The sequence below is a fragment of the Pristiophorus japonicus genome, chromosome 4 (genome assembly GCF_044704955.1).
Source record: "Pristiophorus japonicus isolate sPriJap1 chromosome 4, sPriJap1.hap1, whole genome shotgun sequence".
NCBI lineage: Eukaryota > Metazoa > Chordata > Chondrichthyes > Pristiophoridae > Pristiophorus > Pristiophorus japonicus.
In genome coordinates this window covers 215,924,237-215,946,032 of record NC_091980.1, presented here as the reverse complement: position 1 = coordinate 215,946,032, position 21,796 = coordinate 215,924,237, and the positions used below count along the sequence as shown (strand labels likewise).

Below are 21,796 nucleotides of genomic sequence, written 5' to 3'. Positions count from 1 at the left end.
ATTTAGTAAATATTAGATTTACAAGTAATAAGTACATATCAAAGAACAAAATCAAAATACATTCTAACCGAAGATCTGGAATTAATTTTTATCATAGTGTGTGTCAATTCTACAGAATCCATACTTAAGTGACTGTAAAACATTCATGAATGAAGATGTATTGGTTGCATAAGCACATCCTTCAGTATTGCTATGAAACGTTGCACTGTGTGGTTCTCTGCTATTTCCAGAATTTTCCAGCATGCCCAGTACATTGTGGAACCTCTGTCTACCCGTTACTAGTCAAATGTTGTCAGGGGCTGACATGCTATGTTGGGGCTTCATACTTCTCTAGCTCATTTAGGACCTGCCAAGATACTGGAAGGCAGTAAAACAAGTGAGATGCGGTGCACTGGTCACCTGATGAAGTGTAGTCTGGACCTCGGTGTGGGGTTGGGGGGACAGCAGTTTTTTAAATAAAGAATCTGATTTGCCACCTTACACAGAGGACCAACGGGAAGTTGGCTGAAGTCTGAGGGGGCTTGGGAAATACTACCCCCAGTGTTGGGCAGGCATTGAACTTTCCTGCTGCATGGAGCAGGCGGGCGCCAGATGTGTGCCCGTATAGGTGCTTGGGCCACCTGCTCCATGCAGATTATGTGCCCTACTGCTGACTCTGCAAATTCTGAAAAAATCAGAACTAGAGGACGAGCAGATGTAATCTTGAAGGAACTGCCAGGATTTCGTCCCAAGGATTTTCGGGGCCATAATATATTAAATATTTAGGTCACTTTTTACTTCACCTATCCTAGTGTCAATTTGCTTCTGTAAATTCCAGTCATTTATTAGATTGCTGAGTAAACAGAAAAACTAGTTGGATTCTGTGTGAAAACAAATATTTAAATCTAACCTCAAATATTTGAAATTTCATAGTGCATTCATATTTCCTTCTATCAAAACACACACACATAGCTAAATATTGACATCTAGCTCCTTGAACATTATACGGCTAAATCATAAGCTGTATTTATTTACAACAGTTAACAGATGTATCAGCATATGACACTTGCTTGTTGTACAGCTGTTTGTGTATGAAGTAAGTGTAAAACACATCGACCGAGCATCAGGACAGAGCAAGACTCCATCTTTCAGCATGTATTTTTATTGCTGATGCAATGAGTGAAAAACTTGTGCAGTTTCAGACTTTTTGCTGTCGGATTCTTAAAAACATAAATACTATTAAATTTCTTGTTGTAAGAAAGAAGACAGACAGACCTGGATTTATATAGCACCTTTCACAACCACTGGATATCTCAAAGTGCTTTACAGCCAATGAAGTACTTTTGGAGTGTCGCCACCATCGTCCAGCTGGGTGGGACGGCACTTGCCTGGTTCAATTCTTACTATCTAATCATAGCCAGAGAATCAGCTGCAACAGCTTCTCTTCCCACCCCTGCAATGTTATTTCTGGTATCCCCCAAGGATCTATCCTTGGCCCCTTCCTATTTCTCATCTACATGTTGCTCCTTGGCGACATCATCCAAAAACACAGCATCAGTTTCCGCATGTACGCTGATGACATCCAGCTCTACCTCACTGACACTTCTCTCCACCCCTCCTCAGTCTCTAAATTGTCAGACTGCTTGTCCGACATCCACTTCTGGATGAGCAGAAATTTTCTCCAATTGAATATTGGGAAGCCCGAAGCCATTGTTTTCGGTCCCCGCCACAAACCCTGTTCCCTAGCCAGTGACTCCATCCCTTTCCCCACCTTCTGTCTGAGGCTGCACCATATTGTTCGCAACCTTGGTGTCATATTTGACTCTGAAATGAGCTTTCGACCACATATCCATAGCATAACTAAGACCGCCTATTTCCACCTTCGCAACATCACCCGTCTCTGCCCTTGCCTCAGCACATCTGCAGCTGAAGCCCTCATCCATGCCTTTGTTACCTCTAGACTTGATTATTCCAACGCACACCTGGCTGGCCTCCCACATTCTACCCTACGTAAACTAGAGGTAATCCAAAACTTGGCTGCCTGTGTTCTAACTCGCACAAGTCCTGCTCACCTATCATCCCTGTGCTTGCTGACCTATATTAGCTTCCGGTTAAGCCACCTCGATTTCAAAATTCTCATCCTTATTTTCAAATCCCTCCATGGCCTCGCCCCTCCCTATCTCTGTAATCTCCTCCAGCCCCACAAACCCCCCGCCCCCCCAAGATGTCTGCGCTCCTCTAATGCTGCCCTCTTGAGCATCCCTGATTATAATCGCTCAACCATTGGTGGCTGTGCCTTCTGTTGCCTAGGTCCCAAGCTCTGGAACTCCCGGCCTAAACCTCTCTACCTCTCTTTGCTTCTGTAAGGCGCTCCTTAAAATCTACTGTTACGTATGTAAACATTGTAAGACTTGCCACCAGAGGGTGCAACTGTTGAAGGCCCAAGGGTCACTTGCACAACTCGTGCAAGGGAGTATAAAAGGTTGTCTGCCATGCTGCTTGGGCACTCTGGAGTTGTATTGAAGAGACTAAGGTCACATCAGTTTTAGCTCACAGTACTCAGTCTTGTGGAGTTCTTCCATACTTAACACCTACCTCTTTGAACAAGTTTTTGGTCACCTGCTCTGATTTCTACTTATGCAATTCGGTGTCAAATTTTTTTCTCATGATACTCCTGTGAAGCGCCTTGGGACGTTTCACTACGTTAAAAGCGCTATATAAATACAAGTGAAGAAACAAGCAAACTCCCACAAACACCAATGTGATAATGACCAGATAATATGTTTTTTTGTTATGTTGATTGAGAGATAAATATTGGCCAGGACATTGGGGATAACTCCCCTGCTCCTCTTCGAAATAGTGCCATGGAATCTTTTACATCCATTTGAGAGATTAGATGGGGGCTCTGTTTAACATCTCAGCCAAAAGACGCCACCTCTGACAGTGAAGCACTCCCCCAGCACTGCACTGGAGTGTCAGCAGAGATTCTTTTTGTGCTTAAGTCCTTGGAGTGGGACTTGAACCTACAACCTTCTGACTCATAGGCAAGGGTGCTACTCACTTAGCTACAGCTGACATTCTTTCCACTTTAATGCCATTGGACCAAACACACAACAATTGCATAACCAAACACTCAAGTAGCTCCTTTCACAAAAAGTTATCTGTGACCTTGTGTTCCTCAGCAGTCCACTATAAATTCTCCTTTTCTTCGCTCCCTTATACTTGGCTGAACACCAAAATAAAATTATTGTGGTAACTCCCTGGAAACCGAGCATTGAACCAAATTGATTCAATGCTGCTGATCAGATACCAATCAAACATTGAGATGGCAAAACTCTTTTATCTTGATGAAGGTAAGAGGATTGCCCAAGATAGCACATGCTGCCGTGTGTACAATTTATAACTTCCTGTGTGTGAAAATTATAATTTTGTGGGAATCCTGCCATTCTGTAAAACTGGTGCTGCCAGCCTGTGGGGAAGTTATTTCAAGCAAACAAGGCATTATTTACTTATTTAATGATTTATGCACAACTGATTGGTTTATGTTGTCGATCTCATCAGATGCAACCTGATATGCCCTGAGTCATAAAAATTCTAAACTGTTGAGACTTGTGGATGAAGTGGTCTTTCGGTCGGATTCCAAATTAACAGACAACTTGCATAGGGCTTCTCTAGTGAATCGTCGCCTCTGAAGACATAGCTTTAGAGACAGATTGAGGAAGGTCTGGTCAGTATTTCTTGCTGAGAGAGAATAGCTGAGTGATTTCCAAATACCTCTTGTGCTGCCTGGTCTGCCTGGCCTCCCAGCATTGTTCCTCCTCCAAATAACATACGTAGAGAGTTATGCTCAAAGGAAGCATCATTATGTCTTCGTAAAATGTCGACTGGTAAATAAAGTTCACAGTAGCAGATATAAAAGTCCAGTGAGAAAACTACTGTTTGTGGCCAAAATGCTCCACCAGAACCTTTAGCCATCTTCACCCTATTCTCTGGAACTGACTCCTAACCCCATCACCTTCCTCTCTGCAATTCAGCATTTTGAAATTCTTCTTGCATTCAGGTAAAAGCACTGAATTGTAGTGTTTACTTTTATCTTAGATTTATTTTAGCCCCTTTGTGTACTATGCATGACATTTAGTTTCTATTTTATTTTTTCCTTTTTATTGATTACCATGAAAATTCTAGTTAACTATATTTTAAACCTGATTCCTTCCACTCTTCATGCCTTGCTTAAAAGAGCCGTTTCTGCAATCTACTAGTTGCCTGGTTTCTGTCCCATTTAGATGCAGTTCATCTCTCCTATATCACCAAGCTTACCCTAACACTTCCAGTTATTGATAAAACCAGCACTTTGTATCCTGCTCCAACTAACCAGACTCTAATTTACTCCATAATTCTACTCATGAACTTATATTTTCTATGAATGATCAGCAATAATTCAGAAGATACTTTGCACTCATTGTCCTTAAACTTCAGTCAATATGCCTAAACTTGCTTTTCAACTCCTCGTGACTGTTCCCTAAATCATTTATTCTGAGATATGTAAGCACATATCTTACATCCTCTCCTGCTCTCTGCACTGGTCCATTTACCTTTTCATCTATATCTACAAGATTAAACCCCACAAGACTCGCCGCCACCCTATTTGCTTCATCTTCACCACGAAAGGAACTGTGCACTACAATAAATCCTAGTAATATGTTTTTGTCCCTACAATGCTAACTTGTCCCACTACGATTTCAGCTCAGACCTCTGGTGTTTGTTTGGATCTTGTACCAGGAACTGAGACCTCAGACTCAGGCACCTACCTGGGGATATCTGAAGAGACCAGCCTTTGACATCTATGCTTCATGAGTTAGAATTTCATGGTTTTCATATTCTTTGAGCCCAAACCCCAGACAAGATCTACGTCAGGGACAGTCCACAGCCCATGGCTGTGAAGGTTACCACAACAATAAATAATTGCATGACTGGATCCTTCCAAGCCATCACTAGTAATTTTTGCCACATCAGTCTCCAGTTTACTTATGCATAAAACAAATGACAGAATTTTTGTTTTCCAGGGGAAATACTTTCATCATTTTTCCCCATGGAATGGAGGCAACAACACAAGAGGGTGTAGCACTTTTAACAGGTGACAGGGCCGTACAATTTTGGAAAGCCTATCTATGGGTGTCACATATGTGGTCATCAGAGACCCAACAGCATGATCATGGGAGATATGACTAGGAAAATCTTTCATGCCATATTGCACAAGTATTGTCGAACCACAGGAATAGAGTAACGCAAGTTAATGCGCAATATATTGCCAATAGCCATAATGCCTTCATTTTGCACCTGTGCACCATGAAACCACTATTCGAAGGAGAAAGCAGACTGGATAGCTGGCTGGTAGGGGACTAATGGTGCCCACTGTAGCCCCATTAAGAAACCCCCAAACAGGTGCAATGAAGATAAAACAAAGTTCATGCCTCAACTGAATTCTAGTGGAATATACAATTGGCATGCTCAAGCAGGGATTATGTTATGACAGATCGTGAGGGGTAGCTGGGAAGCTGTGTGTGTGGGTCGGTGGCGGGGGGGGGGGCTCTGTTCCATAGCCTTGACAAGATATCACAAATAATCTGTGACTGATGTATATTGGATAATTTCAAAGAGGGGAAACCAGGCAGCAAGAGAATAGAAAGGCTGGTTTGAAGTCTTGGCAGAAGAGGAAGAAGAAAAAACAATTGATTGTGACGTGCAGTCAGGGAGACTGGTGCATCGTTGATTGGCAGGATTTTATTTAACTTTGTAAATGTGCCTTTTGTATGAACAGTACAGTTGTCTTGATCACAGTATGCTGGCACTGTGTCCAATCAATACTGCCTCTATTACCACATAAGCTTATTAACCCACTACCTAACAAATTAAAATGTCCTTTCTGAAAATAGATCTTCACAATATGTTCCAAAGAGAGTGCAACCAATTTATTTCTCTACTATTTATTTGTGTATATGCTATTTACTTCCCCAGGGCTTGTCCTGGTGAGTGTATATGGTATGTATGTGTCTCCTATTTAATCTTGGGATCCTTCTAAGGGCTACCTCAGTGGGAGGATGAAGCCTGGCTACAGCCTACAGCTCCTCGCTGGGACCTTTTGACATTGCTGTTCCACTGTACCTTTTTTTGCTGGATCCCGAGATGTCCCTCCAACGACTGCCAGTACTATGGTCCCGATGCTGACTGGCTGCATTTGTCTTCTATCTACCATTTCTTCAGTCCTCTGATGAAGCAGTTGGGTGGTGTGGATTGGCATCACGCTCCGAGGTCGCAGCCTCGTCCTTGCCTCCTCTTGTCACGCCGTGGCTGCTGGTGTACCTTGTGCACGACTAGGGATCATGAGAGAACATACATTTGGCCACCAGTGTCAGCTGTGGCTCAATGGGTAGCACATTCGCCTCTGTCAGAAAATTGTGGGTTCAAGAGCCACTCCAGAGACTTGAGCACATAAATCTAGGCTGACACCCCAGTGCAGTGGTGAGGGAGTGCTGCACTGTCGGAGGTGCCATCTTTTGGATGAGACATTAAACGTCTGCTCTCTCATGACACTATTTCGAAGAAGAGCAGGGAAGTTATTCCCGGTGTCCTGGCCAATATTTATCCGTCAAACCAACATCACTAAACCAGATTATCAAGTTATTATCACATTGCTGTTTGTGGGAGCTTGCTGTGTGGAAATTGGCTGCCGGGTTTCCCACATTACAACAATGACTACACTCCAAAAGTACTTCATTGGCTGTAAAGCGCGTTGAGACATCCGATGATTGTGAAAGACACTATAGAAATGCAAATCTTTCTTTTTTTTGGCCTGCCATCAAGCCAAATACATAGCCTTTCAAGACAGAAATGAGAACCTCTTGGAAATTGGAGTCCCAGGTGTGAATTGGAATGCCATAGTGTTGTGAGGAAAACTGGACCTCCATCCTTGAGAGTTGTCTTAATGTTGTCTGTGGATTTGCACTGGCTTCTTCGTAGTTTCTGAAGATTCACAAAAGACTGCATAATGCTCCTCTGTATAGACAGCCCCCATAAATGAAGAATCGGTGAGATCTTCAGCAGGGGAATGTTTAGGCAAGGTACATTGTTCCTGCTCTTCTGTAGCAACCTCCATTTGCTCCTTTTCTTTTCACTAGGTGCTTTCTCAACATCTTTTCTATTTGATTCCCCAGAGGTTGATGTATTGAGCTTGGTGCCTTAATGCTCAGAGTGTCTGATGCATGCATGTGAGATGGCTCAGCTTCCTGCTCATCTCTAGTTGCAGGCATGTCTTGGTAGAAAATTAACATGAGAACCTGCATGAAATAGCTGAGTACATAGTCCCAGTGCCAATGCATTGAGTTCCACGCTGTTGCCTCAACTCCCACAAACTTAATTTTTATTTAAGATTCAGTGGTACAGTGGGTTAGCTATTACTTCTGTAATCAGGGTTCAAAAATAATTCAGATCTCTGGAATGAAAAATCTTTCCCCTCTGATTACTGAGGATCTTAATTGAAATAACTTTGGCAGTTTCAATCTGATTATGGTTGCCACATGTCCCCACCACAAAGCTGTCCATAATTGGGTAATATATCTGCTGCACTCACGGAGAGCTGTAGGAATGCTTGGTGTGAGAAATGAAATGGGAAAATGTTAGGCCTATGTTGCTCGGGGAGGTGATGGAATTCATGGGTACAACAGCCACCTTGTTTAATTTGTTTGCCATATAATGAGCTGTAAATACAGCAGGGATCAAAACTAAATATGCAGAACCACCAAGCAGCAGCACCAGTACCTAATAAATATCACTGGCTCACTTGTTTGCCAAAATAATTAACTAAAAATGTACTTACTGTACCTTGTACAAATAAAGTTCCTGTTGGAGGCAATCTGTAAAGAGCTAGCACAGGAAGCTTGCAGTTTCTGGAAACATAGTACAATGAGCATGTGCTGACATTTGAATATATTCACTGGTTCATTGGTCCAGTTATAATCGTGTTGTTATCAATCCACTGGAGTTTGCTTGATTACTTTTGGGAGTCTGAAAAAAATTAAGAGTTCTCTTCTTTGAAATTAAACTTGTGCTTTTATGCCTCCCCAGGAGATAAAGTAAGATGAGGAAAGTGTTCATGACAGTGAAAATTGTACACCATCTGTTGGAAGGAGTGGGCCCAATGGACCAAGTGGCATTTTCTTGTTCCACATTTTATGTCCTTATGTTAAATGTCTTGATCTTGTGAACTAGTTTTATATGCCAGTTATGTTTTTAATTTGTAAACTAGTGCTATTTCTATTTCTGATGCACTCTGAATTAGTTGATAGCACGCACAACCTGGAGTGTGAGTAGTTCCGTAGTGATTATTGGCTGTCTGTAAAATATGTTGAAGGTGGCTATGCAACATATCTGGAATCGAGTTAAATCTACCTGGCAGTAAAATGGTGCTTTATTTTAAAGGCCCAACAGAGAGATTAAATGCTTTTGCTTATGGATATGAAGGTGGAAAATCAGCAGATAAATTGCATCTTCTAAGATTAGCTCAAGAGCAGCATTAAGAAAGAGATTTAGGAGGAGGTCATCTACCTGCCCTCGCAGTAGGAGAATATTTCCTGTGGCTTGCATACTTTGAGCATTTAAATAATTTGGATTAAAAAAAAATTTCAATCTGGAAAGGGCAGAAAGTACAAAAATAACAGGGAAGTGTCCCTCCAACCTAATAAATGTCTTATTTTCAAGCTTCAAAATGAAGTAAATGCATTCTCAGAAGTTAATTTTGATTTCAGTATTGTTTAATTTTCATGTTTCAAGTGCAAATTATATTTCTTCGGTTGCATCATATATTTACCAAATATGTTAAAAAGTACCTAGTAGTAGGGCTCAATGCTGCACCATCTTTTTTTCTTCTCTGAATAAATTTGACATGATTTGTAATAGGACAACAGTAAAGGTAATTCCAAGGAAAACATAAACATAATCCTTTGTGCAGGAAAATACTTATGATTGTAAAGAAAAATTGGCATCTGGTCAAAGCATTTCTTCAATTAAAATGCAAATAAAGCAGGCATCTTCTGCTTTGGGACTTTGACTTTTATGTGATTTGGAATAGATCAGAGGAATAGTTGGGCAAGATATTTTAGATTCCTTATTTCACTCTTATGCATTTAATTTAATGCACAGCTCAAAGCAGTGCAAGATGAATTTTGAAGCATTTATCCCTTTTTATCAGAGTTAGTGACTAGAAAAAACTCATCAATACTAGAAAGCATATTTTAAGTAATGTATACTGACTTGTGTCAATAACTAGACTATAGTAAAATGACACTGAATTAAAGAGGACATAAATTTCAACCAACTTAAATGTTTAGAACTATTGCTTAACATATTTGTAGAATTATATTTACATATACAGAGCTTTAATTTAATCTGTTATGCAAAATATTATTTTTCCCACTATGTCACTGGAAGTCAGTGTTTAGAAGGTTTAGGTTCTGACACCGAAAGTTAAATTCCTTAAAGTTGCATGAGCCTACATTTTGAAATCTGTAGTGCTTACAAAATAATGGGCCTATAATTCCGGTCGGAGGCTTCCTTCAGACGAACACCTCCGACCCGAAAATTTTTAACGAAAATACCTGGTGGTCACGGAGGCGCCTTTGATTCCGGTCGGAGGTCTTCATATGATGCGCAGCGTACAGGTAGAGGACTTCCCCATATGCATGAAAAAGCTGGAGTCACATGGGCCTGGACCACCAATCACTGCAGTAATCTCATTGATAATAATGGCAACTCCGTTTCTCCGAGTTCCCATTATCAATGAGAATAAACACCTAAAACAAGGAACACAACATAATAAATTTAAAAAACACCTCACATATTTAAAATTAATTGAAATTAAAGTTAATTAAATGTTTTAGAAAAAATATGTATTTTTTTGACTTTTTTTAAATGTGTTTTAATAGGGTTTAAAATAAGCTTACCTTAATGGACAGGGTTTTTAACATAAAAATGTGTATTTAAATTTAATTTTTATATGTTTTAAAACTCTTGCGCTGGTAAAAGTAGGCTATGCGCCTGCTTTCCCCAAGCGTAAAAGTTTGAAGGACATGAGTTGGGCAAATAGCCCAATCTCGTCCGCGCAAGTGTCCTTCTCCCAGGGATGTGGAGGATCTGTCAAGAGAGATTGAGACAGATTGGAAAAGCATGCGCATCGTGCCCTGAAAACCAGCTTTTGCGAGGCCTGGTTGGGTCCGTCTGCATTTCGTACGGACCCAAAGAGGCCGGAATCTTAGCCCTAATTTGTTTCAAAATCACCCACGATGGAAGTTAATTTAGTTCATGATGAATTAAAATTTGGTTAATTTAATAGCTTTTTTTATTTTTGTGCTGTTTTGACAGTACAGCCTTTAAATCAGGATGGCATTGCATTATACATTACTTGACTTGACAAAACATATATCTATTTTAAAAACTGAATGCAGCTCCCATTTTCAAGCATTTGCAATGAAATAAAATCCGAAGTAACTTTCTCTGGCCCAGTTCAGGCTGCTTAACTCAGTGGATTAGAGAATGAATCTTGAGATTTTCCTGGTATGTATAACCGAGTACCACAGTGGGCAGTGTATTTATCTGCTGAGCTATCATAAGAATTAGGAGCAGGAGTAGGCCATTCAGCCCCTCAAATGTGCTCCCCCCATTCAATAAGATCATGGCTGATCTTCTACCTCAATTCCACTTTCCTGCACTATCCCCATATCCCTTGACATCAATGGAAAAGAAAATCAGGTGGAGTGTAAAATGGCCTGGCAATTCGCTACTGCCCAAGATGAATTTTTCCCCCTATATGTGAAGAGATTTTGCCATACTGCTAATCTTCAAAAATGAACAGTGGTTTTTGGCAGCTTCATAAATTCAAGCAGCAATTTCAATAATGCAAACCAGCTTTGTTTTCGTGGAAAAATTGAAAGTTGTACAATATTTACCCAAATCGGAACGTCATCTGCTTCTCTCATTAAACTTACATGTTACTCATTCAGAACTCAAAAAATATTTCAGATCTGTTTTTACCCTGATCTGCCACCTTTTGAGTATAACTCTTAATTTGTTTGATTATGCTTACCTTTTAATCATCTTGGTATAAGTTCTGGTTCGAAAAATGAACAAGGCTGCATTACAAAATTGTCAGACATAATTGTAACCTTGTTAATGAGTCAACTACAACTAGTGAAACATATTCCTTACTGTGTGACTGGATTTTAGCCAACTAATACTATTTGAGATTCTAGCTCGAGGGTGTAATACATTTCAATATTCTATACAGCCATTGTTTTTAAATGTACAAAAACATTTTGTATTAGCTTTAGGGGGTTATTAAGTCCCTGGGGTGGCCAGGTACTATTTCAAAAGCTTATGCTTGTGCAGCAATGCTTTTCAGTATATTTGGTAGGAAAGTACTGCTGCTTTCAGTCTAAGAGCATTGCTGCAGAGTAGCCCTTGTGTTGGTGATGTGAAACCTTAAAGCTCCAGTGTTTTTAACTTGCAATTTTGTAAAAGGAAAATTAAAAGATTGTTGACCTGCCAACAGGGGAATGATTTGAATCATCCCATTAGTTTTCTTGCATTTCCAACAGTGGAACTAGCACTAAGATAAAACACCAGAATTGTTTTAATGATGATTGTTGAGCTTGAGAGGCAAGCATTTATTTTAATTTCAAAATCAGTTGTTTGTGAAGAACAAAATGATGTCTTGAGAATCTCTGTCTCTTTTTTCCAAATGTGTGGATTTTCTGTTTCATTCTCAATTAAAAGTTCAGACAGTAGCTTCCACTTGTGAGATCGAAGGAGTGTTTTGTTCCAAAGATCAAAGTGGTTCTTTCCATGATTGATGGAATACTGTTAAGGTTGTTTGGCACCTCCATAGACAAGTTTGCATAATATGCTGATTGGATCATGTGAATCTTGTTGAGTTCCACTGTTATATGTGCATTGTTAATTGTTTTTATAGATTTTATCTTGTCCAGTTTCATTTGATTACTGAACTTCCATTGTGTAATTCATTGCAGACAAGAGCTTGGATAAATATTGGAGTGCTTCTGAAAGTTGGTGGTCAGTTTAGGATGTTCTCAACAATAGAAAACGTGCTTGGGAGGGGAAAGAACTGTTTGTGCGATGTATTATTAACCCCTTTGTTTTTAAAACTGAAAAAACTTTCAAAAAAATCTTTCTGGAAAAGAAATCGAGAAAAAAACTTTCAGAAGTTATTGAGAATGATAATTAACCCATTATAGACTTTGCTCATATTTCTGTATTATGTTCTATTGATTAGTATTTCCTAAATCCATTTATGCTTCAGAATTTCATTTAATTTGTAAATACATACTTTGATGCCTTTTAGTTTGGAAAAAAACTTTTGTTCATGGTTAAATTTCCATAATTGCTGAAGTGGTTGTTAAAAGTGTTGGACTCCAGGGGAATCTAAGGATATGGGGATCAGGCGAGAAAGTGGAGTTGAGGTCAATGATCAGCCATGATCTTATTGAATGGCGGAGCAGGCTCGAGGACATTTGTCCTTTTGAATGCATTATTCAAAATTCAATTTTACAAAAAGATCACTTAAATGATTAACAAAATAGAAAAGGTTTCAATTTCTTATGTTCTTATGTGGTAGTGTAGCATGCAACTCCATGTAATCTACCATGTAGTTTACCACAATTAGGATAATTGTTTAAAATTTTGTGTGTCAATGCAACTCTGAAAGGACAGCTGAATAAAATATACAGGTTCTGTGGCATATGGTTCAAGGTTCACTTTTGTGAACTGCTGTGAAATAACTGAGAAAGAAACAATTCTAGCAAAACCTGAAATTCTAATTCTTTTATAAAAGTGACTGAAAAGCCCACTGAAAATTGATGGTAATTTAAAAAATGTTTTTTTTTAATCCAAAATGGTATATATAAACGTGATCAAATCCAGTTGGTTAGTTCAGGGCCATTGATTTTTACTGAAGCATATATTTTAACCACCATAACATTCAATATTTTCCACATATCTCCATGTATTTTCTCCATTCATGTCTGTTTCCTTAGAAAGTTAAGAAAACTTTCCTTGGCTTCAGGGCTGGTTTGGGTAATCAAGTGCAAAATAAGGCAATGCATGTATCATCTCTCCCATAGCTCGAATTTACCTAGTGGATAGCTGAAGCATAAAAACTGAGAAAGTCCAAGATTTGTGCTCCAGTTTGTGCTGAATTAGCCTATCTAACAGAGCGGCAGTAGGATTGCTACAGTTGGCCTTAGCATCCTTGGATTAAGTAGGGTAGAATCAGCCAGGGCTACAACTCCTGATCACTATCCTATAACCTCTACTAAAAAGTGGATGTCAGGTGAGGACCAGAGCCCCTCCACAGTCAAATACCCTGCTGACACTCACTGTTGAGTTTTACATATGAATAATGACCATTTGCGCACGGCACCGGAGAGAATTGCTAGTACAATTATATCTGAGCAAGGAGAGAACACCTTGCAGAGAGGAAGGAAAATGAGAAGATTGGTGAGAAGAAAAAAGGCAACTATTCGGCAGTTGACAGTTAAGGGATTTATTAACCCTTTGAGCACTCAGACCCAGAAAACCTGCTGGTGCATGATCGCAACAGTTATACCAAGATTGTGCCTGCTGAGAAGCACTGCCAGTGATACCATCAAAGTTCACAGGATCAGTGGAAGAGGCTTCCAGGAGCACATCTGCAGCGGCCTCTTCTCTGCTGACATCCCAGGAACGACTGGCAGGCCTGGGGTGTTGCCAGGTTCCACCCATTCTGAAACAATCTGGCTGTCCCTGTGTTTCCCTTCCAAAAAGGGCCAGTTGAAAAATTAAGGAAAAAAATTTCAGCACCCATCATCTTCAGGGGCCAAGTCCCAATCTCGGCCTGAAACCCCAATTGGACCCCACCTCAGCTGATTTAGCCAGGTGCGCCAGTGCCACCCCAGGTCCCGACTGAGTCCCTGTCCCCCTCCCTTTGCGTCAATGACCTTGTAGGGGTGAGTGGAAACTACCCAGTGCAACAAAGCCACAATGGAAACCGCCTGAAGGCTGGGACGTTGCATATTCGGGTCTCAATCGAGTTTCCAACCATTCCATCGAACTCCTGCTGGTGTTTAAGGAATTTTGGGGCCTTAATGTCACGTATACTTTACAAAATGCTTACTTCTCCTGTTGTCAAAAAAGAATGTAATTGTTTCATTTTATAAAAGTGAGAAATAGAGAACTCAGTAAAGTGCTTAACACAACTGCCAACAATGTATTGACCTTACTGCCTCGCTAAAACAAAGGAAACTTCAAAACAAAAGCAAAAAGAGGATAGAAAGTTTGATAAGATCTGATTTTTAAATACAGGTAACATAGTACAAGACTCTGACACAGCCATGCTGATTCTGTGTCTGAATTGGTTAAGTGTTTGAAACAAAAAACAGTTCTAGTGTGTTCTTGAATTAAACTCACAATATTGTTTTTGTGTAAAGAGAATCCCAACCAGCTACAGAGAATGGGGATAATAGATGAAGTAATCCCTTCTGACACACTTACGGAATCTTTTTTTATTGAGTAAACTGCTCCACTAACCACAGCAATGATGAGTATGAATCTATATACAAGTGCTAAACCAATTCAGAGGAAACTTCTATAAGTTTATTGCTTCGTATTGTGATTTGTTTGAAGACAGTTTGCCCACACAGTAGCAGTTACTGCACTCCAAAAGTAATTAATTGTGTGAAGCTCTTTGAGACATTTCAACATGATAAAGTGAAATACAATTGCAACTGTTATTGTTATGTGTTTATCCACATAATCAGGAGGCAGAATAATGGGCTCAATTTTCCCCAAGCCCGTTTTCTGGTGTATTGCCAGAGTAATGCCCATTTTTCTAGGCCAGAAATACGGCAGAAATAATTTGCGAAAGTTTCCCCGATGTTTAATTTGAATTTGGTGCCGCACAGCATGTCCAGTCGGGGGGTGGAGCCTGCTGTCTGCGTCAAAAAACAAAGCCACACCTTCTGCGCATGTGCGGAAAAAAAAGTTACGTTTTTTATGTCGTTCCAATGGACACGCATGCTCAGTACAGCTCGGATTTGGCAATCGGCCATTTTTAAATAGCCAGTTGTGTGTGTGAAAAGGAGTGCTGTATGAGAGCATTGGAGGCGGCAACAGAACTGCAAATTTGTTTCTGTTAAACAAATGTATTTTGATGCTTCAAAATTGTAATCTTCCTGTTAAAGCTTTACTTAATTAAATGTTTTGAACTTGTCCATAGATACCTGAATTGTAGTTGTGTTAGTGTGCAAATGCACCATTTTGAGTTCTCCAGCAGCTCACTTTGAAAATATATATATTGACCCAGATTTTGCGGTGGGTAATGACGGCTAACTGTCAGCGTTCAGCCTCATTACCCCTCTGAAACTGACGGTAACTTCAGGATTTAACGTATGCATACCTAAACGTGGTAGTCCTGAAGTTGCAAACAGTGATTCATTGCTCTGACACTGGCATTGCTGTAGACCACCCTCATAGCCACCAATCCGTGAAATCAGTGGAACGGATGAAAATTTGAGCTTTTTCGCACTAATATCACTGTTAAATACCCCTTTAAAAGTTAAGCTTTGTTGGAATAGAGCTTTAACAGCATATTAACTGCTAAATAGCCATTCTGGCCCTGAAAAACTATTTTTTATATTTGTTGAGTATCAAATGTCTCCATTATTATGAAAATTTTAAATTTTAAAACAAAAAATATTTTTTTTATTTTTATTTATGATATTTCAGCTTCTAACTCAACCACAGTGTATGTCCCAATCTTTATTTCACTCTCTGTAAAAAATTTTTTAAAGTTCAGGTAATTCAGTGCTTTTCATGTCCTGGTTTACTGTCTCTGAGAATTTTTCAATGTGATTGCTGGTAAACAGCTTATTGACGTCAGTGCAGCTCTTCGCTGGGGATTCCCATTACACAGTACTACAATCAATTGCACATCAAGAAAGGTAAACTTCTCACCACAGAGATCTTGCGATCGCTTTCTTCAAGGTCAGAGGTTGAGCGCCTTAGCTTCACCACTGACCACAAATTACGGGCTATTGTTTGCCAGCCACAAATTTTCCTTATGTGACATAAATTTTATTGGGCAGTGTATAGAAGGGAAAAAAGGCTGTATTGATGCATGAATTTGCATTTTTGTGACATATGGGTCTTTATCCAAACTTGGCAGCCAATCTTGTCCCCAATCTCCCGTTCCTCTCCAAAGTCCTTGAACGTTTTGTCGCCTCCCAAATCCGTGTCCATCTTTCCCGCAATTCCATGTTTGAATCCCTCCAATCCGGTTTCCGTGTCTGCCACAGTACCGAAACTGCTCTCATGAAAGCCAAAAATGACATCCTTTGTGACTGTAACAAAGGTAAACTATTCCTCCTCGTTCTTCTTGACATGTCTGCAGCCTTTGACATGGTTGTTCACTCTATCCTTCTCCAACACCTCTCCACCATCATCCAGTTGAGTGGGACTGGTTTCATTCTTATCTGTCTAATTGTGGCCAGAGAATCACCTGCAAGAGCTTCTCTTCTGGTGTCCCCCAAGGATCTATCTCTGGCTCCCTCCTATTTTAAATCTACATGTTGCCCCTTAGCGACATCATCCGAAAACACAGCATCAGTTTCATCATGTACGCTGATGACACCCAGGTCTACCTCACTACCACTTCCCTCGACCCCTACTCGGTCTCTAAATTGTCAGACTGCTTGGCCGACATCCAGTTCTGAATGAGCAGAATTTTTCTCCAATTGAATATTGGGAAACCCGAAGCCAATGTTTTCGGACCCCGCCACAAACTCCATTCCCTAGTCAGTGACTCCATCCCTCTCCCCAACTTCTGTCTGAGGCTGAACCAAACTGTTCGCAATCTTGGTGTCCCATTTGACCCTGAAATGAGCTTTCGACCACATATCCGCAGCATAACTAAGAAAATATATTTCCACCTCCGTAACATCGCCCATCTCCATCTTTTCCTCAGCTCATCCATGCCTTTGTTACCTCTAGACTTGACTATTCTAACACACTCCTGGCTGGCCTCCCACATTCTACCCTATGTAAACTAGAGCTGATCCAACACTCGGCTGCCAGTGTCATAACTCGCACCAAGTCCCGCTCACCCATCACCCCTGTGCTCGTTGACCAACATTGGCTCCCATTTAAGCAATGCCTCGATTTCAAAATTCTCATACTTGTTTTCAAATCCCTCCATGGCCTTGCCCGATCCTATCTCTGAAATCTCCTCCAGCCCCACAGCTCCCTGAAATGTCTGCGCTGCTCTAATTCTGCCCTCTTAAGCATCCCTGATTATAATCATTCAACCATTGGTGGCCCTGTCTTCTGTTGCCTCAGCCCTAGCTCTGGAATTCCCTGCCTAAACTTCTCTGCCTCCCTATCTTTCCTCCTTTAAGACTCCCCTTAAAGCCTACCTCTTTGACCAAGCTTTTGGTCACCTGCCCTAATTTCTCCTTTTCATAATACCCTTGTGACGTTTTACTATGTTAAAGGCGCTATATAAATACAAATTGTTGTTGTTTTGAATCTTGTGTGGAAACGATTGGTATTGTTGTCAACCCAGGAAGAGCTTGTGAAGTGTCAGAGTAAATGGATGTTTGTCTGTGCAAGCTTTCCTAATTATAACTCAAGAATCTAGATGTTTCTGGAGATCATACCTGCAGCAGGGCATTCCATCTGAGGCTGACTTTATGAAAGATATGGCAGTCAGTACTAATCTCAGCTGTTATCCTTACTGCAGTTGTTGCAGTAAGATTTCTGAGGCAGAGGAATAGCGATGTGGAATGGTATTGTTTGTGTAACTGAAATATTGTCTTGATCATTTGCTTCTAAAAGTATTAACGAATGAAGATGAGCAAGCTTGGAATTGTAACAGAACTATATGGTAAGATCATTTGTAATTTACGAGCTTGATTTTTATAATAAATTAGAAGGATGAGCATAATAGGCATACATAGCAATTTCTGGTAGGAAAACTACTAGAGACCATTGTCAAGGACAAAATTAATTCTCACTTGGAGAAGCATGGATTAATAAGGAACAGCCAGCATGGATTTGACTAACCTGATTTGAGTTCTTTGATGAATAGAGAGGGTTGATGAAGGTAGTGCAATAGATGTGTGTGTGTGTGTGTGTGTGTGTGTGTGTGTGTGTATATATACTTTCAAAAGACATTTGATAAAGTGTCACATAACAGACTTATTTGGGAAAAAGAAGGATGTGGTATTAAACAAACAGTGGTAATTTGGCTATGTAATTGGCAAAGGGATAGAAGGCAGAGAATGGTGGGGAACGGATGTTTTTCTGATTGGAGATAAGTATGCAGGGGGTCCCTCAAAGGGTCGATATTAGGACAATTGTTTTTCTTGTTGCATATAAATGACTTGGACTTGGGTATAGGGAGTACAATTTAGAAGTTAGTGGCCAGTAAATTGGTAGCATGTAACGGTCCGGAGGTCGGTGAGCAGCGAGGGGTCGGGAGGTCCGGAGGTCGGCAAGCAGCAGGGGGTCCGGAGGTCGGCGAGCAGCGAGGGGTCGGGAGGTCGGCGAGCAACAGGGGGTCCAGAGGCCGGCGAGCAGCAGGGGGTCCGGAGGTCGGCGAGCAACAGGGAGTCCGGAGGTTGGCGAGCAGCGGGAGGTCCAGAGGCCGGCGAGCAGCGGGAGGTCCGGAGGCCGGCGAGCAGCAGGGGGTCCGGAGGTCGGCGAGCAGCGGGAGGTCCGGAGGTCGGCGAGCAGCGGGAGGTCCGGAGGTCGGCGAGCGGTCCGGAGGTCGGCGAGCAGCGAGGGGTCGTGAGGTCCGGAGGTCAGCGAGCAGCAGGGGGTCCGGAGGTCGGCGAGCAGCGAGGGGTCGTGAGGTCCGGAGGTCGGCAAGCAGCAGGGGGTCCGGAGGTCGGCGAGCAGCGGGAGGTCCGGAGGTCGGCGAGCAGCAGGGGGTCCGGAGGTCGGCGAGCAGCGATGGGTCGTGAGGTCGGCGAGGGGTCGTGAGGTCAGCGAGCAGCAGGGGGTCCGGAGGTCGGCGAGCAGCAGGGGGTCGTGAGGTCGGCGAGCAGCGAGGGGTCATGAGGTCCGGAGATCAGCGAGCAGCAGGGGGTCCGGAGGTCGGCGAGCAGGGTGAGGTCCGGAGGTCGGCGAGCAGCGAGGGGTCGTGAGGTCCGGAGGTCAGCGAGCAGCAGGGGGTCCGGAGGTCGGCGAGCAGCAAGGGGTCGTGAGGTCCGGAGGTCGGCAAGCAGCAGGGGGTCCGGAGGTCGGCGAGCAGCGGGAGGTCCGGAGGTCGGCGAGCAGCAGGGGGTCCGGAGGTCGGCGAGCAGCGATGGGTCGTGAGGTCGGCGAGGGGTCGTGAGGTCAGCGAGCAGCAGGGGGTCCGGAGGTCGGCGAGCAGCAGGGGGTCGTGAGGTCGGCGAGCAGCAAGGGGTCATGAGGTCCGGAGGTCAGCGAGCAGCAGGGGGTCCGGAGGTCGGCGAGCAGGGTGAGGTCCGGAGGTCGGCGAGCAGCGAGGGGTCGTGAGGTCCGGAGGTCGGCGAGCAGCAGGGGGTCCGGAGGTCGGCGAGCAGCGAGGGGTCGTGAGGTCGGCGAGCAGCGAGGGGTCGTGAGGTCCGGAGGTCAGCGAGCAGCAGGGGGTCCGGAGGTCGGCGAGCAGCGTAAGGTCCGGAGGTCGGCGAGCAGCAGGAGGTCCGGAGGTCGGCGAGCAGCGAGGGGTCGTGAGGTCCGGAGGTCGGCGAGCAGCGAGGGGTCGTGAGGTCCGGAGGTTGGCGAGCAGCGGGAGGTCCGGAGGTCGGCGAGCAGCGAGGGGTCGTGAGGTCCGGAGGTCGGCGAGCAGCGAGGGGTCGTGAGGTCCGGAGGTCGGCGAGCAGCGAGGGGTCGGGAGGTCCGGAGGTCGGCGAGCAGCGGGAGGTCCGGAGGTCGGCGAGCAGCAGGAGGTCGTGAGGTCCGGAGGTCGGCGAGCAGCGGGAGGTCCGGAGGTCGGCGAGCAGCGAGGGGTCATGAGGTCCGGAGGTCGGCGAGCAGCGAGGGGTCGTGAGGTCCGGAGGTCGGCGAGCAGCGAGGGGTCGGGAGGTCCGGAGGTCGGCGAGCAGCGGGAGGTCATGAGGTCCGGATGTCGGCGAGCAGCGGGAGGTCCGGAGGTCGGCAAGCAGCAGGAGGTCCGGAGGTCGGCGAGCAGCGAGGGGTCGTGAGGTCCGGAGGTTGGCGAGCAGCGGGAGGTCCGGAGGTCGGCGAGCAGCGAGGGGTCGGGAGGTCCGGAGGTCGGCGAGCAGCATGAGGTCCGGAGGTCCGGAGGTCGGCGAGCAGCGAGGGGTCGGGAGGTCCGGAGGTCGGCGAGCAGCGAGAGGTCGGGAGGTCCGGAGGTCGGCGAGCAGCATGAGGTCCGGAGGTCGGCGAGCAACAGGGGGTCTGGAGGTCGGCGAGCAGCGAGGGGTCGGAAGGTCCGGAGGTCGGCGAGCAGCTGGAGGTCGGCAAGTAATGCTGACCTGCAATGCTGCATTGCTCCATCTCACCCCTCAGTAAGCTCCCCGTTGGAGTGGAGCTAATCTACAGAACAAACGGAGAACTGTTCAACCTCCGCCGCCTCCAGATCAGATCCAAGATCGTCCCATCCTCTGTCATTGAATTACAGTATGCAGATGACGCTCATGTCTGCGCACATTCGGAGGCTGAACTTCAAGCCGTCATCAACATCTTCACCGAAGCATATAAGAGCATGGGCCTTACAGTAAACATCCGTAAGACAAAGGTCTTCTACCAACTTTCCCCCGCTGCACAGCACTGACCCCCAATTATCAAAATCCACGACAAGGCCTTGGACAACGGAGACCATTTTTCATACCTCGGGAGCCTACTGTCAACAAGGGCAGATGTCGATGGCGAAGTCCAACACCACCTTCAGCGTGCCAATGCAGCCATCAGTCACCTGAGGAAGAGAGTGTTTGAAGACCAGGACCGCAAACCCCACACCAAGCTCATGATCTGCAGAGCAGTAGTGATACCCACCTTGCTATATGCTTCAGAGACATGGACTATGTACAGCAGACACCTCAAAGCACCGGAGCAGTACCACCAACGCTGCCTCTTCAAGATCCTGCAAATCCATTGGCAGAATAGGCGCACCAACGTCAGTGTTCTCGCTCAGACCAACATCCCCAGCATCGAAGCATTGACCACGTTCGATCAACTCCATTGGACGGTCCACATTGTCCGCATGCCCGATACGAGACTCCCAAAACAAGCACTCTACTCGGAGCTTCGATATAGCAAGCGAGCCCCAGGTGGGCAGAGGAAACGCTTCAAGGACGCCATCAAAGCCTCCTCGAAAAAGTGCAACATCTCCACCAACACCTGAGATTCCCTGGCCCAAGACCGCTCAGAGTGGAGGAAAAGCATCCGGAAAGGTGCCGAACACCTCGAGTCTCTTCGCCGAGAGCAAGCTGAAGCCAAGCGTAAACAGCAGAAGGAGTGCATGGCAACCCAGGCACCCCACCCATCCATTTCCTTCATCCACCATCTACCCCACCTGTGACCGAGACTGTAGGTCCCACATTGGACTTATCAATCACCTGAGAACTCATTTCTAGTGTGGAAGCAAGTCATCCTCCACTCCGAGGGACTGCCTAAGAAGAGAAAAAAGAGGAATTTTATTTGAATGTTTCTCAAAACTGCAGAAAGATATGAATATTTTAGATGGCTCGCTGGACCTTTTTTTTTGCTGTTTTTATGACGTCAATCG

The 21,796-nt window shown here is 43.9% G+C and overlaps 1 protein-coding gene across 8 annotated transcripts in view; it reads left to right on the top strand.

Annotated features, from left to right (window-relative positions):
- Positions 1-21,796, top strand: part of mipol1 (mirror-image polydactyly 1) — a 442,941-nt gene that overhangs the window by 220,419 nt on the left and 200,726 nt on the right. The gene's annotated exons all lie outside the window — the stretch shown is intronic.